At 42.8% G+C, this 14,068-nt stretch overlaps 1 protein-coding gene across 8 annotated transcripts in view; it reads left to right on the forward strand.

The window, feature by feature from the left end:
• The first annotated feature begins 12,436 nt into the window (after positions 1-12,436).
• Positions 12,437-14,068, forward strand: part of usp54a (ubiquitin specific peptidase 54a) — an 88,263-nt gene continuing 86,631 nt past the window's right edge. For 6 of the 8 annotated variants that reach the window (XM_078428541.1, XM_078428547.1, XM_078428548.1 and 3 more), the window contains exon 1: positions 12,502-12,688. The gene's annotated coding sequence lies outside the window, so the exon portion shown is untranslated. Of the gene's footprint in view, positions 12,689-14,068 lie in introns of all 8 variants that reach the window. The other 2 variants (XM_078428540.1, XM_078428546.1) reach the window with 2 other exon arrangements.

Genomic DNA, 14,068 nt, shown 5'->3' on the forward strand with positions numbered 1-14,068 from the left:
AGGCCTTGGAAAAGTGCCTTGAAGCCATCTGTTTCGAACACTCAGATGATGAGTGCTCAGGAGCACTTGGAAAATATTGGATTAGCAGTAACACTTGGCTATAATCATCACTGCATAAAATGTGTATTCTTAAAAGCTGGTTGCTTCGCCCCCCCATTATCAACACATTTTATAACTTTACTGTACACTGATCTAGAACAACATTTTGGGTTCCCGTGACAGATGGAATCCACATTAAGATTAAATAAAATCAAATATGGTGAATATACATTTATGCCTTACAGATGCCTCTATTTATTGTTGGGCAAATATTTTCTAAATGAAATAAAATGTTAACAAAATCAGTCTATTTTTTTCTGTACAAATTCACACAGGCTGCTTGAAGAACAGTTACAGGTTGTGGTACTTTACATTGGAATCAATTTTCCCAGTTTCAGGCTAGAGTAATACAATACTAGATCTTACCTTCCAGAAACAAAATCATCGACATGCCGTTATTCTATTTGCATAGTTGGAAAACTTACAACCCAACAGTATGAACATTGAATTCTCAAATTGTCGGTACCTTCCCAACACCCCCACCCTTTTTCTCCCCCTTCCCCTCGCTTCCCTGTGTCCCACCTAGATTCACACACATCTCTCCCCTCTCCATCTCATTCCACCTCCAGCCCTTCCTGTGGCTACACAATTCACTCTTCAATCCTAATCTCGCACTTTTTGCTTTTTCATCCCTGACCTTTCTCCAACCATCTGCCTATCACAACCCTCTCTTCTAACTTTCATCCCTGCCGACCATAATCAGTCTGAAGATGGGCCCTGACCCAAAGCGTCACCTACCCGTGTCACGCTAAAGTCTCCAACTCAGACTGTTTCAGTGTGGTTTTGCACTATCACCCTCAACAACATGTTCTCTGCAGCTATGAAATACAAAATAGAACACAAAAGTGGCCCTTTGTCTGTGTCACAATGCCCTTCGTCACAATGTCTGTGCTGAACATGATGCAAACGAACTCTAATCTACCTGCATGTGATCCATTCCCTCCATTCCCTGTATATTCATGTGTCCATCCAAAAGTCTCTTAACCACCAGTATCGTATCTGCTTCCCAGCAACACATATCAGGCACTCACCACCAAAGATAATAGAGCAGAGCAAGATAGACCATTCGACCCTAAAAACCATAGTATGTCATGGCACCATTTTAATAGGCAAAAACTTGCAGAAACATTTAAAAAGACAAATAACAAAAATCTGTGAGTTGATAGATGAGATATATTCTGCATATTAATGGTATCATCACACATACTGTTCCCCCAAAACACTGATTACACTGCGAGAGGCATAGCGAATGGCGGATTTTGTTTACTAAAATGGCGGACGTTCCGCTCCTTTTCTACTACACTTCTGTACACACGATTTCAACGAAGTGGTTCATCTTGCTCCTCTAGTATCTTTGCTCACCACGGTCCCTGTGTAAAAAAAAACTTGCCCAGCACGCCTCCTTTAAACTTTGCTTCTCTCACTATAAAGCTAGTATTTGATATTCCCACCCTGAGAAAAAAGTTCTGTCTACTCTAAATATGCATTAATAATTTTATACAGCATACATTTTATACACTAAATTTTATACTACGTCAAATCACTACTGAAAGTATATAGCTGTGGATGACAGGAAAATGGTCATCAATGAATAAGCTTCAAAAAGTGAGCCGGAAAAAATATGATCAATAATTAAAGTGAATAGGCAGTATGTTGTAACTGCACAGTTAAATTAAATGGTTAATCTCTCAAAACATTCACTCCCTGTAAATTGGTTCTACTGAGCATGTCATGGGAAGGACCAGTTCCATTGTGCAGAACTCCATGAACGTCAACTGTGTTGGTAAGTGAAATAAAAATGACACTGAGGGAAGAGAGCCAAGGAAATGCAACAGACATTGGAATATCTCATGGGATGCAGAGATGTTGAAGAGAGATGGTGCTGGTAAATCCCATGCAGATCAGTGGTCCATAAATGGGAGACCTAACTTCAAATACTGACATAAAGGTCCATGTGATAGATGTAGGTGCTTAAAAAAAAAAATAATGGTTAAATTTGGTATTTGCACATTCTATTTAGTTAACCTCAAGGGTCAGTCATTTGTTCTTAAAAAATATGATTCACCAACACTAAAAGAAATGTATTGTGTTGAAGGAAACGGTTGTCAAGGTAACACTGTTGCAACACAGAAATGTTGGACTTGCACATTTCGAACATTAGCAAACAAGAGCTAAAATGGACACTGCCTGACCTTCAAGTCATCCCCACATTCCAATGAAAATAGCTGCTAGTTTAGGTTTCAAGGCACTGTTAACAAAAAATAGATTGAATTTTAACCAGAAAAGCTGTAATTTTGGCTAAGGGAATCTTTAAAAATAGGCAATAGAATTAACTGCATATTGAACACTCCAGCTTTTATACACATCCATAATATACCAGCTTAATACCAGCCTCCCACACACACTTTACTGATCACTCTGTAAGAAGCCTGCCTATCATACACCACATCACTAAAGACCCATTTGTTACATATCCCAATTACAGATGGTGGTGTCCCGTTATAGACGATGATAGCATGGTTGTGCAGTCTCATGTCTTGTGGGATCGAGTGCGGCTCACGAGACCGATGTGCGAGCCACACACGTGGGAGCCGTGGGGGCACATGAAGGCCGCTGTGGGAGGATTTAGGGCCGTAGCCTTCCTCCTGCCTCGGACACTAACAAGTCAGCTTCGGCGATTGTCTTCAAAACTGCCGACCGCCTTCCTAACGGTTGTACGCCAGCCAGTCCTGTCACTGGCACGGGTTTCCAGTTCTTTGGGGGCTAGGCCTGCGTGCTGGAGGTGGTCCTTGATGCAGTCTTTGAACCGTTTCTTTGGGCGCCCTGAGTTCCTTTGATGTGACAGAACTCCGGAAAGGAGTTGACGAGATGTGGGATTCATCTATCAGATCACATGGTCTGTCCCATCGAAGCTGGGCCTTTATGCTCATTGCTTCGATGCTTGTGAAGCCAGATCGGTCCAGCACTTCCTCGTTGGTCTTGCCACCGAATGCCCATGATGGACTACAGAGAGCGCATATGGAATTTCTCAAGCAGGCAGATGTGTTTCCTGTACAAGGTCCATGTTTCACATCCATGCAGCAAGCTGGAGAGTACTACAGCTTTGTAGATTTCCAGACTAGTTGACGGCTTGATGTTGTGGTGGTTTAACACCCATGCTCGGAGTCGACCAAGTGCTTGAATGGCCTTGCTGATCCTGGGCAGTATTTCCTTGTCCAGCGATCCATCAGAAGATATCACGTTGCCCAAGTACTTGAAAGCATCAACTGTTTTCAGCTGTGTGTTGTCAATGTGTACACATGGTGGTGGCGCTGGAGAGCCGGGGGCTTGGCTGACTGGTGGAAGATTTCTGTCTTATTGAGACTGATATTAATACCAAACAGCTGTGCCGTTTCTGCAAATCTGGACACGATAAATTTGAGGTCAGACCCCTTGTGTTCCATGAGGGTAGAATGGCCATAACACACCCAGTCATTACACATTGTGCCACACCATTCCCTTTATTCACCTGTCACATACCTATTCATTACACACCCACTCGATGAACATGCCCTTCTTCTTGAGCAGTCCCTCAGGATCAAGGATGATTTGCTTCCATTCCAGTTTTTAAGATTCAGAATTGACTGATTAGGACGAAGATGAACACAAAATGCTGGAATTATTCAGCAGGTCAAGCAGCATTTCTGGAGAAAATGGATACATGAAGTTTCGGGTCGGGACCCTTCTTCAGACTGATTGTAGTAGACGGCGGGTGGGAAGTGGTCACTGGAAGCGAGAAAAAAATACGGACAAATCGGTGCCAGAAACAGATGACCTGAGAATGAGGCTGTTGTTTGAACCACAGATTCTTCCACAGTCGCCACAGGAGATTTGCTCTTTCTCAGAGAAGAGTTTTAAACTTTTCAGTCTTTCCAAATCACACCATGGAACGATAGAAAGTTATGGTGTAGTAAGAGGCCAGTCAACCCAATCCAGCCAAAAATTGATCTATTTAGATTACTGTAGGAAAATAACTACAGATGTTGGTACAAATCGAAGGTGTCACAAAATGCTGGAGTAACTCAGCGGGTCAGGCAGCATCTCAGGAGAGAAGGAATGGGTGACGTTTCGGGTCGAGACCCTTCTTCAGACTCACTTATTCACTTGAATCCCACTTTCTAGCTCTAGGACCTTCGTCTTGAAGGCTACATCTCCTTATGTTATCCACAGATCTTATAAAAAGGGATTGTTTCTGCCTTAAATCCTAATTCACAGGGCTCAACTTCTTTCCATTCCAGTTCTCCTTGAGTCAACTGCATGTCCAAACATTTATGGCCATCTTTTTTCCATCACAGCTAGATCATTGGTTGCCACAGTAACACTCTACATTTACTGTACCTCCTGTGGTATTTTGTTATAATTTAATAACTTTCAAATTTGGCCACCCATGTCACAGGTTGGTACCCTTATTTACGGAAACACCCACATACAAGCTGACCAACCAGTGTTAATGATGTTGGAAGAAATCATTCATGTGTTCCTCTACATGTTTAGCTCTGGGCAAAATATAAACAATAAAAAAAGAACCAATAAATATAAAACCGGTTACTCTGCTTTTAATTCACACACTTCACAGGTGACCGAATGGACACTGCTACTCACGTTGCGCTGCAAAAACCTGGGGCAACAGAAAACCATCTAAACAGGTGATAAATGATAAAAAATCATAAGCATAATCAGAATTTGACTTATATAGAATTATTTAATTGCAAAATTAATGTAACCTTTCTGGTATAAATGATGAAATCCTGCGTGAAAAATGTCACAAAAAAAGGCAAGAAAACACAGGGACATACATATCTGATATTTTACTTTGTAAAAACAGATTTATTCATATTTGCTTCATCTCATTATTTTGGCTATACACCGTGATCTATACTACTTAAAATACAGGATATGAAACAATGAGAATATTACATAAAAAACAGGAAAATAACCTGGAAGTTTGGAGAGCTTCAGTTTCACTACTGAGTGCTGTATTTGCGGAAACACCCATGAGCAATCTTCTTGTGGGTCTGATGGTCTCATGATCAAACCTCAACATTTAGGCATTATTGTCTTAGCCTTGACCTCTGGTTATCTTTGTATTACCACAGAAATGGTCCAGAGACGAATAAGGCCTTGAGTTTAACCAGACATGTTTTTAGAGAAAGCACATTCTCTCTCATCTCTTCATAGGTTTGTTTCCAGTCCTAATCTGTCTCAGTTTAATTACCATAGGCAGACCTTCTGAACAATTCCCAATTCAGAATTCCATGATCAATCAATTTTAAACAACCAAATCCTTCAGATTCATTTTATTATCAGCCTCTGGCTTGATACTCCCTTCCCATTTCCAGAGGGCTTCAAAAACCATTAACAACTCCTGTAATATGGCCATGTCAAAACATCTGTTGAGGCTGAAAACATTGTTGATTTTTCTATTTCATGATGGTTGATTTAACCTGACTTCCACACTGAGCAGTTCAGTTGGACTTTTCATTAAAACTGACCCCAAACGTTTATTCTGCTTCTCTTTCTAAAAATGCTGCCTAACCTATTGAGTGTCTCCAACGGTTTCTAGTTTTATCTCTGGCACCCATGTTTTGAATAGATAGAAAAAAATGGAGAAGATGGAATTTTCACTTAAACTGGTAAGTACAACCATTTGAAGCATTTGTGGGCTGATGTTTGGAATGTTTGGTCCAGTGTTTTCTCTTGTAGTTGCTATTTGGATTGGAACAGCAGGGGGAGCTATTGATGGCTAGTGGGGCATTATTCACATAACAAAACCTGTTGAGTTGCAGAATGACTGAAAATAATGAATTGACAATGCTCACTTTAAAAAGACATAACTGATTAGCTACTAACATCACCTGCAAAATTTGATCTTTTGGAAAGTTTGGAACTGAATTGTATTGGGAACTGCTACATATTATTTTCTAGGATTATTCAGTGGGATATGCAGCATGCAACAGTAATGGAAATTTCCTCTCGGAAACAAATAGCATGTATTAACTGTGTTCTAAAAATTACTATTACTTTCCCAAATTTATTTGGAATTCACTCTGCTACTGATTTATTAGAGACTTTTAAAAAAAAATGAGGACAAACATAAAGACAAAGAAATCCAGCTGCTAAAGGCTTCCAGTTAGGCAGGGAGTGTGTGTTCATTCCTCGTGTTTTCACCAAATACTAATGGCTGAAGCATCTGTATGTAAACAACACTTATGCTCTATGAAACACTGGCACTGATCTTCCATCATTATTTTCATTCTTCTTAGGGCTGATCTATTTTTCCCTCTCAACCCCATTCTCCTCATAATCTTTGACACTCTTACTAATCAAGAACCTATCAATCTCTGCTTTAAAAATAGCCAATGTATTAGCGTCCACAATCATCTGTGGCAATGAATTCCACAGATCCACCACCCTCTGATAAGTTCCTCTTCATCTCCATTCTAAAGATACGTTCTTGTATTCCAAGACTGTGGCCTCTGAAGTAAAGAACAGAATGGGCTTTGTACACAATATCTGCAAAGCAAAGGTACTCTACTAATCTGTCACACTTTAACATCATGCCCTCTGTGAAAAAAACAGTTCATGGTGAGACCTTTCCTTGAGTCACTTTTCAATGAAGGCAGTGGTGAATTTCATCGTGTCTCCTTTACTGAAAGGTAGCTCCTGAGGTATGGGAAGTGATTCTTTATTATCAGGCACTAGCTGCCCCATCTGGGGTAAAGACTGCTGATCCCACATTGACCTCATCAGTTACCTTAGAACCCATAGTGATGCGAATCACCCATGACCTTGAAAAAGTGCCTAAGAAGTTGACCCAAAATCCTGCTGTGATTGGAAATAGTGATCACTGACATACAATTGCTTTCAGCCTCCTGCCTATAACACTTGCACTTAATCAAGCTGTATTTCCAGCCTCTCAGTCTACATCCCAGGCAAAAAAATACCTGCAGTCCTTGTGGAGCATTCCCCCATGCCTCAAGAAGCCAAGCCTCTTGGCAACATTTGTGTCTCATATTATCACATTATATGGTGAATCTAATTTCTCCTTCACCCCTAGATGCTATTCAGAGAAATATATTCGCTGAAAAAACACCCAGCCAGAGAAGATATTTAGAATTGATTAAATACTTGGTTAAAGAGATGAAGTGTTAAAAAAGCTGTTAAAAGTTTCGGAGTGATGAAGTAAACTAGTCTGACAGGAATTGTAGGCTTCAACATCGTGAAGCCTGGGGTCTCTGGGAGCTCCATGCCTACAACCACCCTGGTTTCAACCACCCTGACGTAGGAGTTTTGATTACCCCGGGGGCTTCGATCGTCGGCTGCGGGGGCCTTGACTGCGGATGGTTTGACTGCCCCGACCACAGGAGAACAAAGAGGAAGAAGCTTGAACTTTATTGCCTTCCATCACAGTGAGGAATGTGGAATCCACTGTGGCGGATGTTTATGTTAATTTTTATGTGGTTGTGTGTCTTGTTTCTTTTCACTTAGTATGGCAACTCAAATTTCACTGTACCTTGATTGATACATGTGACAACAAACTGACCTTGACCTTGAAAACAAAACCACTAATGGTGGATTAACGAAGAATGGACTGGACACCAATTGGAGGGTCAACAGGTTAATCTGATAAAGTTGTGGAAATCTTAAACATAGCCCCTCGAGGGATATGAAAACAAGGAAGACGGACATCATAATAAGAAGACACCAAGAGACTGCAAATGCTAGAATCTTGAGCAAAAAACAAAGTGCTGGTGGAACTCAGCAGGTTAGGCATCTGTGAAAGGAAATGGACAGACATTTCAGGTCCGGTCCCTTTTTCAGATTGATGGAGTAGGGGAAAAAGTATGGAAAAGAGAGGCAGGGGTGGGGCAAAGCCTGGCAAATTATAGATTAATACAGGCGAGGGGTGAGTGATTGGCAGATGGGTGTAGATACTGATAAAGGCAGGAGGCGAGGAGAAAAAAGCAGTCCAATAATAAGAGTGAAATGTAAAGCCAGAGGGAAGAGAATAAAGGTGGAAGGGGCATGGGAGAGGAGGGATACGTTTAAAACAAAACTTTGTCTTACTAGTAGCCAATGTATTTCAGTAGATACAGTGGGCATGGAGCAAAAGAGGATAATGTGAGACAGACTTTAGATGAGTTTAAATCTACGGGAGTGGAGAATGGGGTCAGCCAATAAAGTACTGAAAGGTTTATTCCAGAGGAGGTGGAGATTTCAACAGCAGAACCGAGACAGGAATGGGCAGTTAACATTACAGGGGCAGAAAAGGGCAGACATTGTGGTTGTGAGGCTAGAGGTTCAAAATACCTGAAACCAGTTTGTAGATTTAATTCAAAACAAGGTTACCAATGTGAAACATTCCACGTGCGACTTAAAGAACTGTCTGAGATGCGAGTTTGGATTTCTTTATCTTTATTGGCAGAGTAGGAACAGATTCAATGTTTAATTTGCCTGATGTTAATTGACGAGTAACATTCACCTTGCAATATTAATGTGACAAAGAGTCTGGCAGGTTCCAAAAAGTTGATTAGCGAGTAAAATGGTAGAGTATGTACTTAATACAATAGTGTCTTGGATTGATTGCAAAGATTGATCTTAATGAAAACTCACATATAGATCAAGTACTAATGATTCATTGGTAGAATACAAATTCAGAGACATGGTGAATGGAGTTAATTTCCCAGCCATGAAAAACTCATGAACTGCAGCTGGAGTTACATTGAATTAAAATATCATGAGCTCAATACCATTTTATTTGAGTTCTCTGGTGGTTGATGACCAGCGTTTAGAACCAAGAAGACATCCTCACTCAGTGAATAATGTTCAAGATATAATTACTGTGAGTTCATTAATTAAAAATCAATTCTTCATTCACTAGATAAAGAAGGTGTGCAATGTGATGAAGACAAAGCAATAGGTGGTTACTGGATAAGTTGATTAACAAATAAAAGTGCAGACATAGGAAACTGAAATAAAACCAGACGATGCAGAATAGCATCAATAAAGAAAACACATTAAAAACAGGAGACCATCTGGCCATACCTCTCCTCCGCTATTTCCTGATTCTATACCTCGTATCCGCACAGCCCTAGACTCCCAAAATGTCCAAAAAATTCCATTCCCAGTCTTGAATATTTTCATTTCAGTCCTGAATTTCAAAGAGTCAAACCTATTTTTAAAATTTAGGCTATATGTAGTACAAGATGCCCCTCTGCTTTGTCCTCCCTTACTTGAGGTTATACAACAGCAAATCATCTAATCTATATACTAAAACTCTCGTTTGTTTATTCCTGAACTACAGCCAAAATGGTACACGATAGCGTGACAATTTTAGGCCCACCTTACTCACCGTCGTCCCTTTGGTGCTAATGGAAGACGTTTCATTGAAATCGGTGTTATATTTTTAAAGTTATTCGCGTTTTAAAGTTTAAATCTCTCTCCTAGGGAGGGGAGAGGAAGGGGGGAGGGGGAGGAGGGGTAGGAGAGGGTGCTGCCCCATTGACGGAGAGGTTTGGGCCCAACGGGTCCATTTGGTCTAGTTTATTCTAAACATAGCTATGGATAATTTACATGGAGTTACATGAAATTGATACGATGAGGAACAGGCTATTTGGCCCAAAGTTCATGCTCTATATATAAGCCTCCACCTTACTCTCTTCATCTCGTCCTTTCTAAAGACCTTCTATTTCCTTTCTTCTTAATCATTTTGCCAAGAATGCAAGTGTTATTTGCCTGAACCATTCTCTGTGGTCATGGATTCCACATTTCTCCCACATATTTGGGTGACACAGACAAGAACAGATTAAATCAGCAGACCACAGCTGGGTAACTTCATGGCATTCACTATCTGAACTCCTCCTTGAATAATGGGCCCTTTAAGTGATGAGCTACATACAACCAAGGAGTCAAGTACTACTTTATTTAAACAATTATATTTAAAGCTTCAGGACACTTGCCAAATTGTTAGTTTGCCTTTGGAAGTGAATGCCCCAAATGAATATTATGTAAGAAGAATTTTGAAATGGATCAAAGGAACATCTCACAACTTCGTTATGTGGTTTGATTGTGACTTGACCTTGCACCAAGACCCAAAAACTTCCTGTAGCTTTGATCACAGAATAGTCAGAATCATGACAGAAGCTCTTTCAAACCAGACACAGAATGTGGTTTGTGACTGTGCCAAATGGAAGCTAAACTCAGCCAGCATATCGGGTGAGAAGCTGAATCATCAGAATAGAATCAACATTTAATTGCTAATGATGTACTTAAAAGAGTAGAATTTTTCATCATAGCTTTGTCAGGTGATACCAATAAAAAATAAAAATGTGATTTAGTGTCAGGAATGGATTTGATACAGTTGTTGAAGTTATATATTCCAACTCTTTGAGTTTTGGCAAAGTACAAATTAATTCAAAACAGCTAGAACTAGTGACGCATTATAAACTTCAGCTCCCAACTTGACAGTGCCAATGCAGTCAGAGCAATTAAAAGAAAATATCCTAAAATTACAGTTTGTAACACAAATTTAAATAGATTAACATGTTGTAAAAGTGCAGATGCAGACTACAAGAGAAAACACAAACTTTGCACATTATTATTTAAAATCTTTTATGAGCTATAACTAAGTTTATCACAGCTGCAGAAATCTGTGTATATAGTTAAAATACACATTTGTATTTATAAATCAGTCCCAAATAAATCAATGTTAAGCCTAGATTTCAGTTACTCAAGCATTTTGTGTCGTTTTCTGTAAACCAGTATCAGCAGTAGTTCCTTGTTTCCACACAGGGAGAAGCACAGGCACAAAATGTACTCTACTTGGGAGAAGTTTCCAAAGCTCATCCCTAACTGTAAGCCAGTAACAGCACTGATTACAAGCTGAAAGCTAGGGATGCCACATTTTATTTAAAACTCAGCAGAAGATGAAGTATATGGTCAAAAAACCTGAAAGCTAGAAATCAGAATTAAAACTGGAAAAGGATGAAAATACACAACTGAAATTCTGTAAATGAAATGACAGGAGTAGGCAGAAACAGTGGGTCTGCCAGGGCAGTTCTGTTTATGGATTTTGAAAAGGTATTTCAGTGGGCCAGGGTATGAAGGAGGGTCTCGACCTGAAACATCATCCCATTAGGTTGTGTGATTGGAGCAGAGTTAGGCCATTCAGCCCATCAAGTCTACTCTGCCATTCAATCATGGCCGGTCTATCTCTTCCTCCTAACCCCATTCTCCTGCCTTCCTTCACCCCATAACCCTTGACACCCGCGCCAATCAAGAGTCCATCTATCTCTGCCTTAAAAATATCCACTGACTTGGCCTCCACAGCCTTCTGTGGCAAAGAATTCCAAAGATTCACCACCCTCTGACTAAATAAATTCAGTTCAATTTAGTTTATTGTCACGTGTACCAAGGTACAGTGTGCCTTGTCTGAAGAAGGGTCTCGACCCGAAACGTCGCCCATTCCTTCTCCCCTGAGATGCTGCCTGACCTGCTGAGTTACTCCAGCATTTTGTGAATAAATACCTTCGATTTGTACCAGCATCTGCAGTTATTTTCTTATACTTAAGGTACAGTGAAAAGCTTTTTGTTGAGTGCTAACCAGTCAGTAGAAAGACAATACATGATCACAATCAATCCATTTACAGTGTATAGATACATGATAAGAGAATCCTCCTCATCTCCTTCCTAAAGGAACGTCCTTTAGACAATAGGTGCAGGAGTAGGCCATTCGGCCCTTCGAGCCAGCACCGCCATTCAATGTGATCAATCAGTACCCCGTTCCTGCCTTCTCCCCATACCCCCCTGACTCCACTATCCTTAAGAGCTCTATCTAGCTCTCTCTTGAATGCATTCAGAGAATTGGCCTCCACTGCCTTCTGAGGCAGAGAATTCCACAAATTCACAACTCTCTGAATGAAAAAGTTTTTCCTCATCTCTGTTCTAAATGGCCTACCCCTTATTCTTAAACTGTGGCCCCTGGTTCTGGACTCCCCCAACATTGGGAACATTAATTCTGAGGCGATGACTTCTGGTCCTGGACTCTCCCACTAATGGAAACATCCTCTCTCCACGTCCACTCTATCACTATTCGCCATTTCACACTTCATCCATTCATTCTCTCCAGAGATGCTGTCCGGCCCGCTGATTTACTCCAGCACTTTGCGTCTCTGTCTCCATCGTTGTTGTCATTGTTGCTGGGCGGCGACGGAGGCTTTGCCCCCCTCGCTTGGCGGCGGCCACCACCGCCTCTCCCTCACGACAGCCCGCACCGTCCGCTCGCGAGAGGCGGGAGGGCGCCGCGCTGCGGGCCAACGGCCGCCACGTCTCGCGATGCTTACCCGCCGGTCCTGGCCATCGCACCGATGCTGCGGGCGGACCGCGTCCATCTTAACAGGTGAATACCGCTCTGCGATCCGCTCGGTGACGGCGCGGTTCAGTATACAGTATCGTCAGGTGTCCGGAGACCCTGAGTGCCGCAGCGCAGCGCAGAGGAGAGGGAAGGGGGACGGACGGACTGTCAAAGGCTGCGATCTGTGGGGAACGGCAGGTATTGACCCTTGACCTGGCCGGAGGAGGCAGTGACCAACACCTCCCACCCTCAGCTACTCCTCCCTCAGTACCCTCCATCCGCCTCCCTCAGCACCCTCCATCCGCCCCCCCTCCCTCAGCACCCTCCATCCGCCCCCCCTCCCTCAGCACCCTCCATCCGCCCCCCCTCCCTCAGCACCCTCCATCCGCCCCCCCTCCCTCAGCACCCTCTATCCACCCCCCATCTTACACCCACCCTACCCGTACAAACTGTCTCTGTTACTCTCAGCCACCTTCCCACCCTCTCAATTCCCCTCGTATTCCATCAAATTCCCCTGAACCTTATTCCCCAAATCTCGCCATCTCCCTAACTCACCCACTCTTCCCAACTGCTTCCCACCTTTCCCATTCCCCTTCCCACTTACTGCCCAATGTTTTCCCACTCTCCCTCCATCTCTCATTCCCTTGTACCAGTTTCCCTCTTCTCCTCTGTTCTTTCCATCCCATCCACCCAGTGCCCCCCCCACCCCCCCCCCAGCCCCATCTGTTCCTCACTTGGTCGGTCTCCAACCTCCCCCCCCCCCCCCCCCATCTCATCACTTCAGTCTGTTCCACTCTCCTCTCCATGCCCCCACACCGTTACCCACATACTGTATAGGTCCTCTGCTGCACTTGCAACCCCAACCCATTCCTCTCCAGCCCCTGCCAGCTCTTTGACTCCTTCCACACCTCACCCCCATCTGCCAAACCGCCCCCTCGTCCCCCCCACTTGCCCGACCAACCCATTCAACATCCCCGCCCTTCCAACTGATCCTTTCATCTGTCCCTGACTGAATGACCCATTTCTCCCCTGCTGTTCCCTGAATCCTTTCTTCCCCACCTGACCCTTTCTTCCCCGCCTGCCCCCTGAACTCTCCCCCCCTCGTCGCTGGCCCCCTGGTCCCTTCCTGCCCATGCCTGCCTCGATCATTTTCACTCCCCACCGGACCCCGCCCCCTTCCTCCACCACACTCCCGACCCCTTCTTCCCCTCACACATCTCCTGCATCCCATGCCCGCTTGACCCCTCCCAACTCCACGCTTACCTGGCTCCCCGATTGCTCGACCCTCCCTTCCATCCTCTGCCCAGCCTGATTCGCAGAAAGCATTACATTGTTTTGACAGTTTTTCTTCTTTAGTGCTAGGATGTTCCACGTTTGATATGCTCCATACTAAAGGAAGACACAAACAAAATTAATAAGTTGATCATGAAGTTATGAGGAGGGGAGGATGCACAAACAAATTATATTTTAAAAGGGGTTAACTTTTTTGTTGTTGAGTACAAATGATTGGAGATCTGCTGCTAATGTTTAAGTGGTTTTCTAGGCTTCTCAGACAATCTTAATGCTTTAATTTATGGT

This window comes from Rhinoraja longicauda, chromosome 35 (assembly GCF_053455715.1).
Source record: "Rhinoraja longicauda isolate Sanriku21f chromosome 35, sRhiLon1.1, whole genome shotgun sequence".
Taxonomy (NCBI): Eukaryota; Metazoa; Chordata; class Chondrichthyes; order Rajiformes; family Arhynchobatidae; genus Rhinoraja; species Rhinoraja longicauda.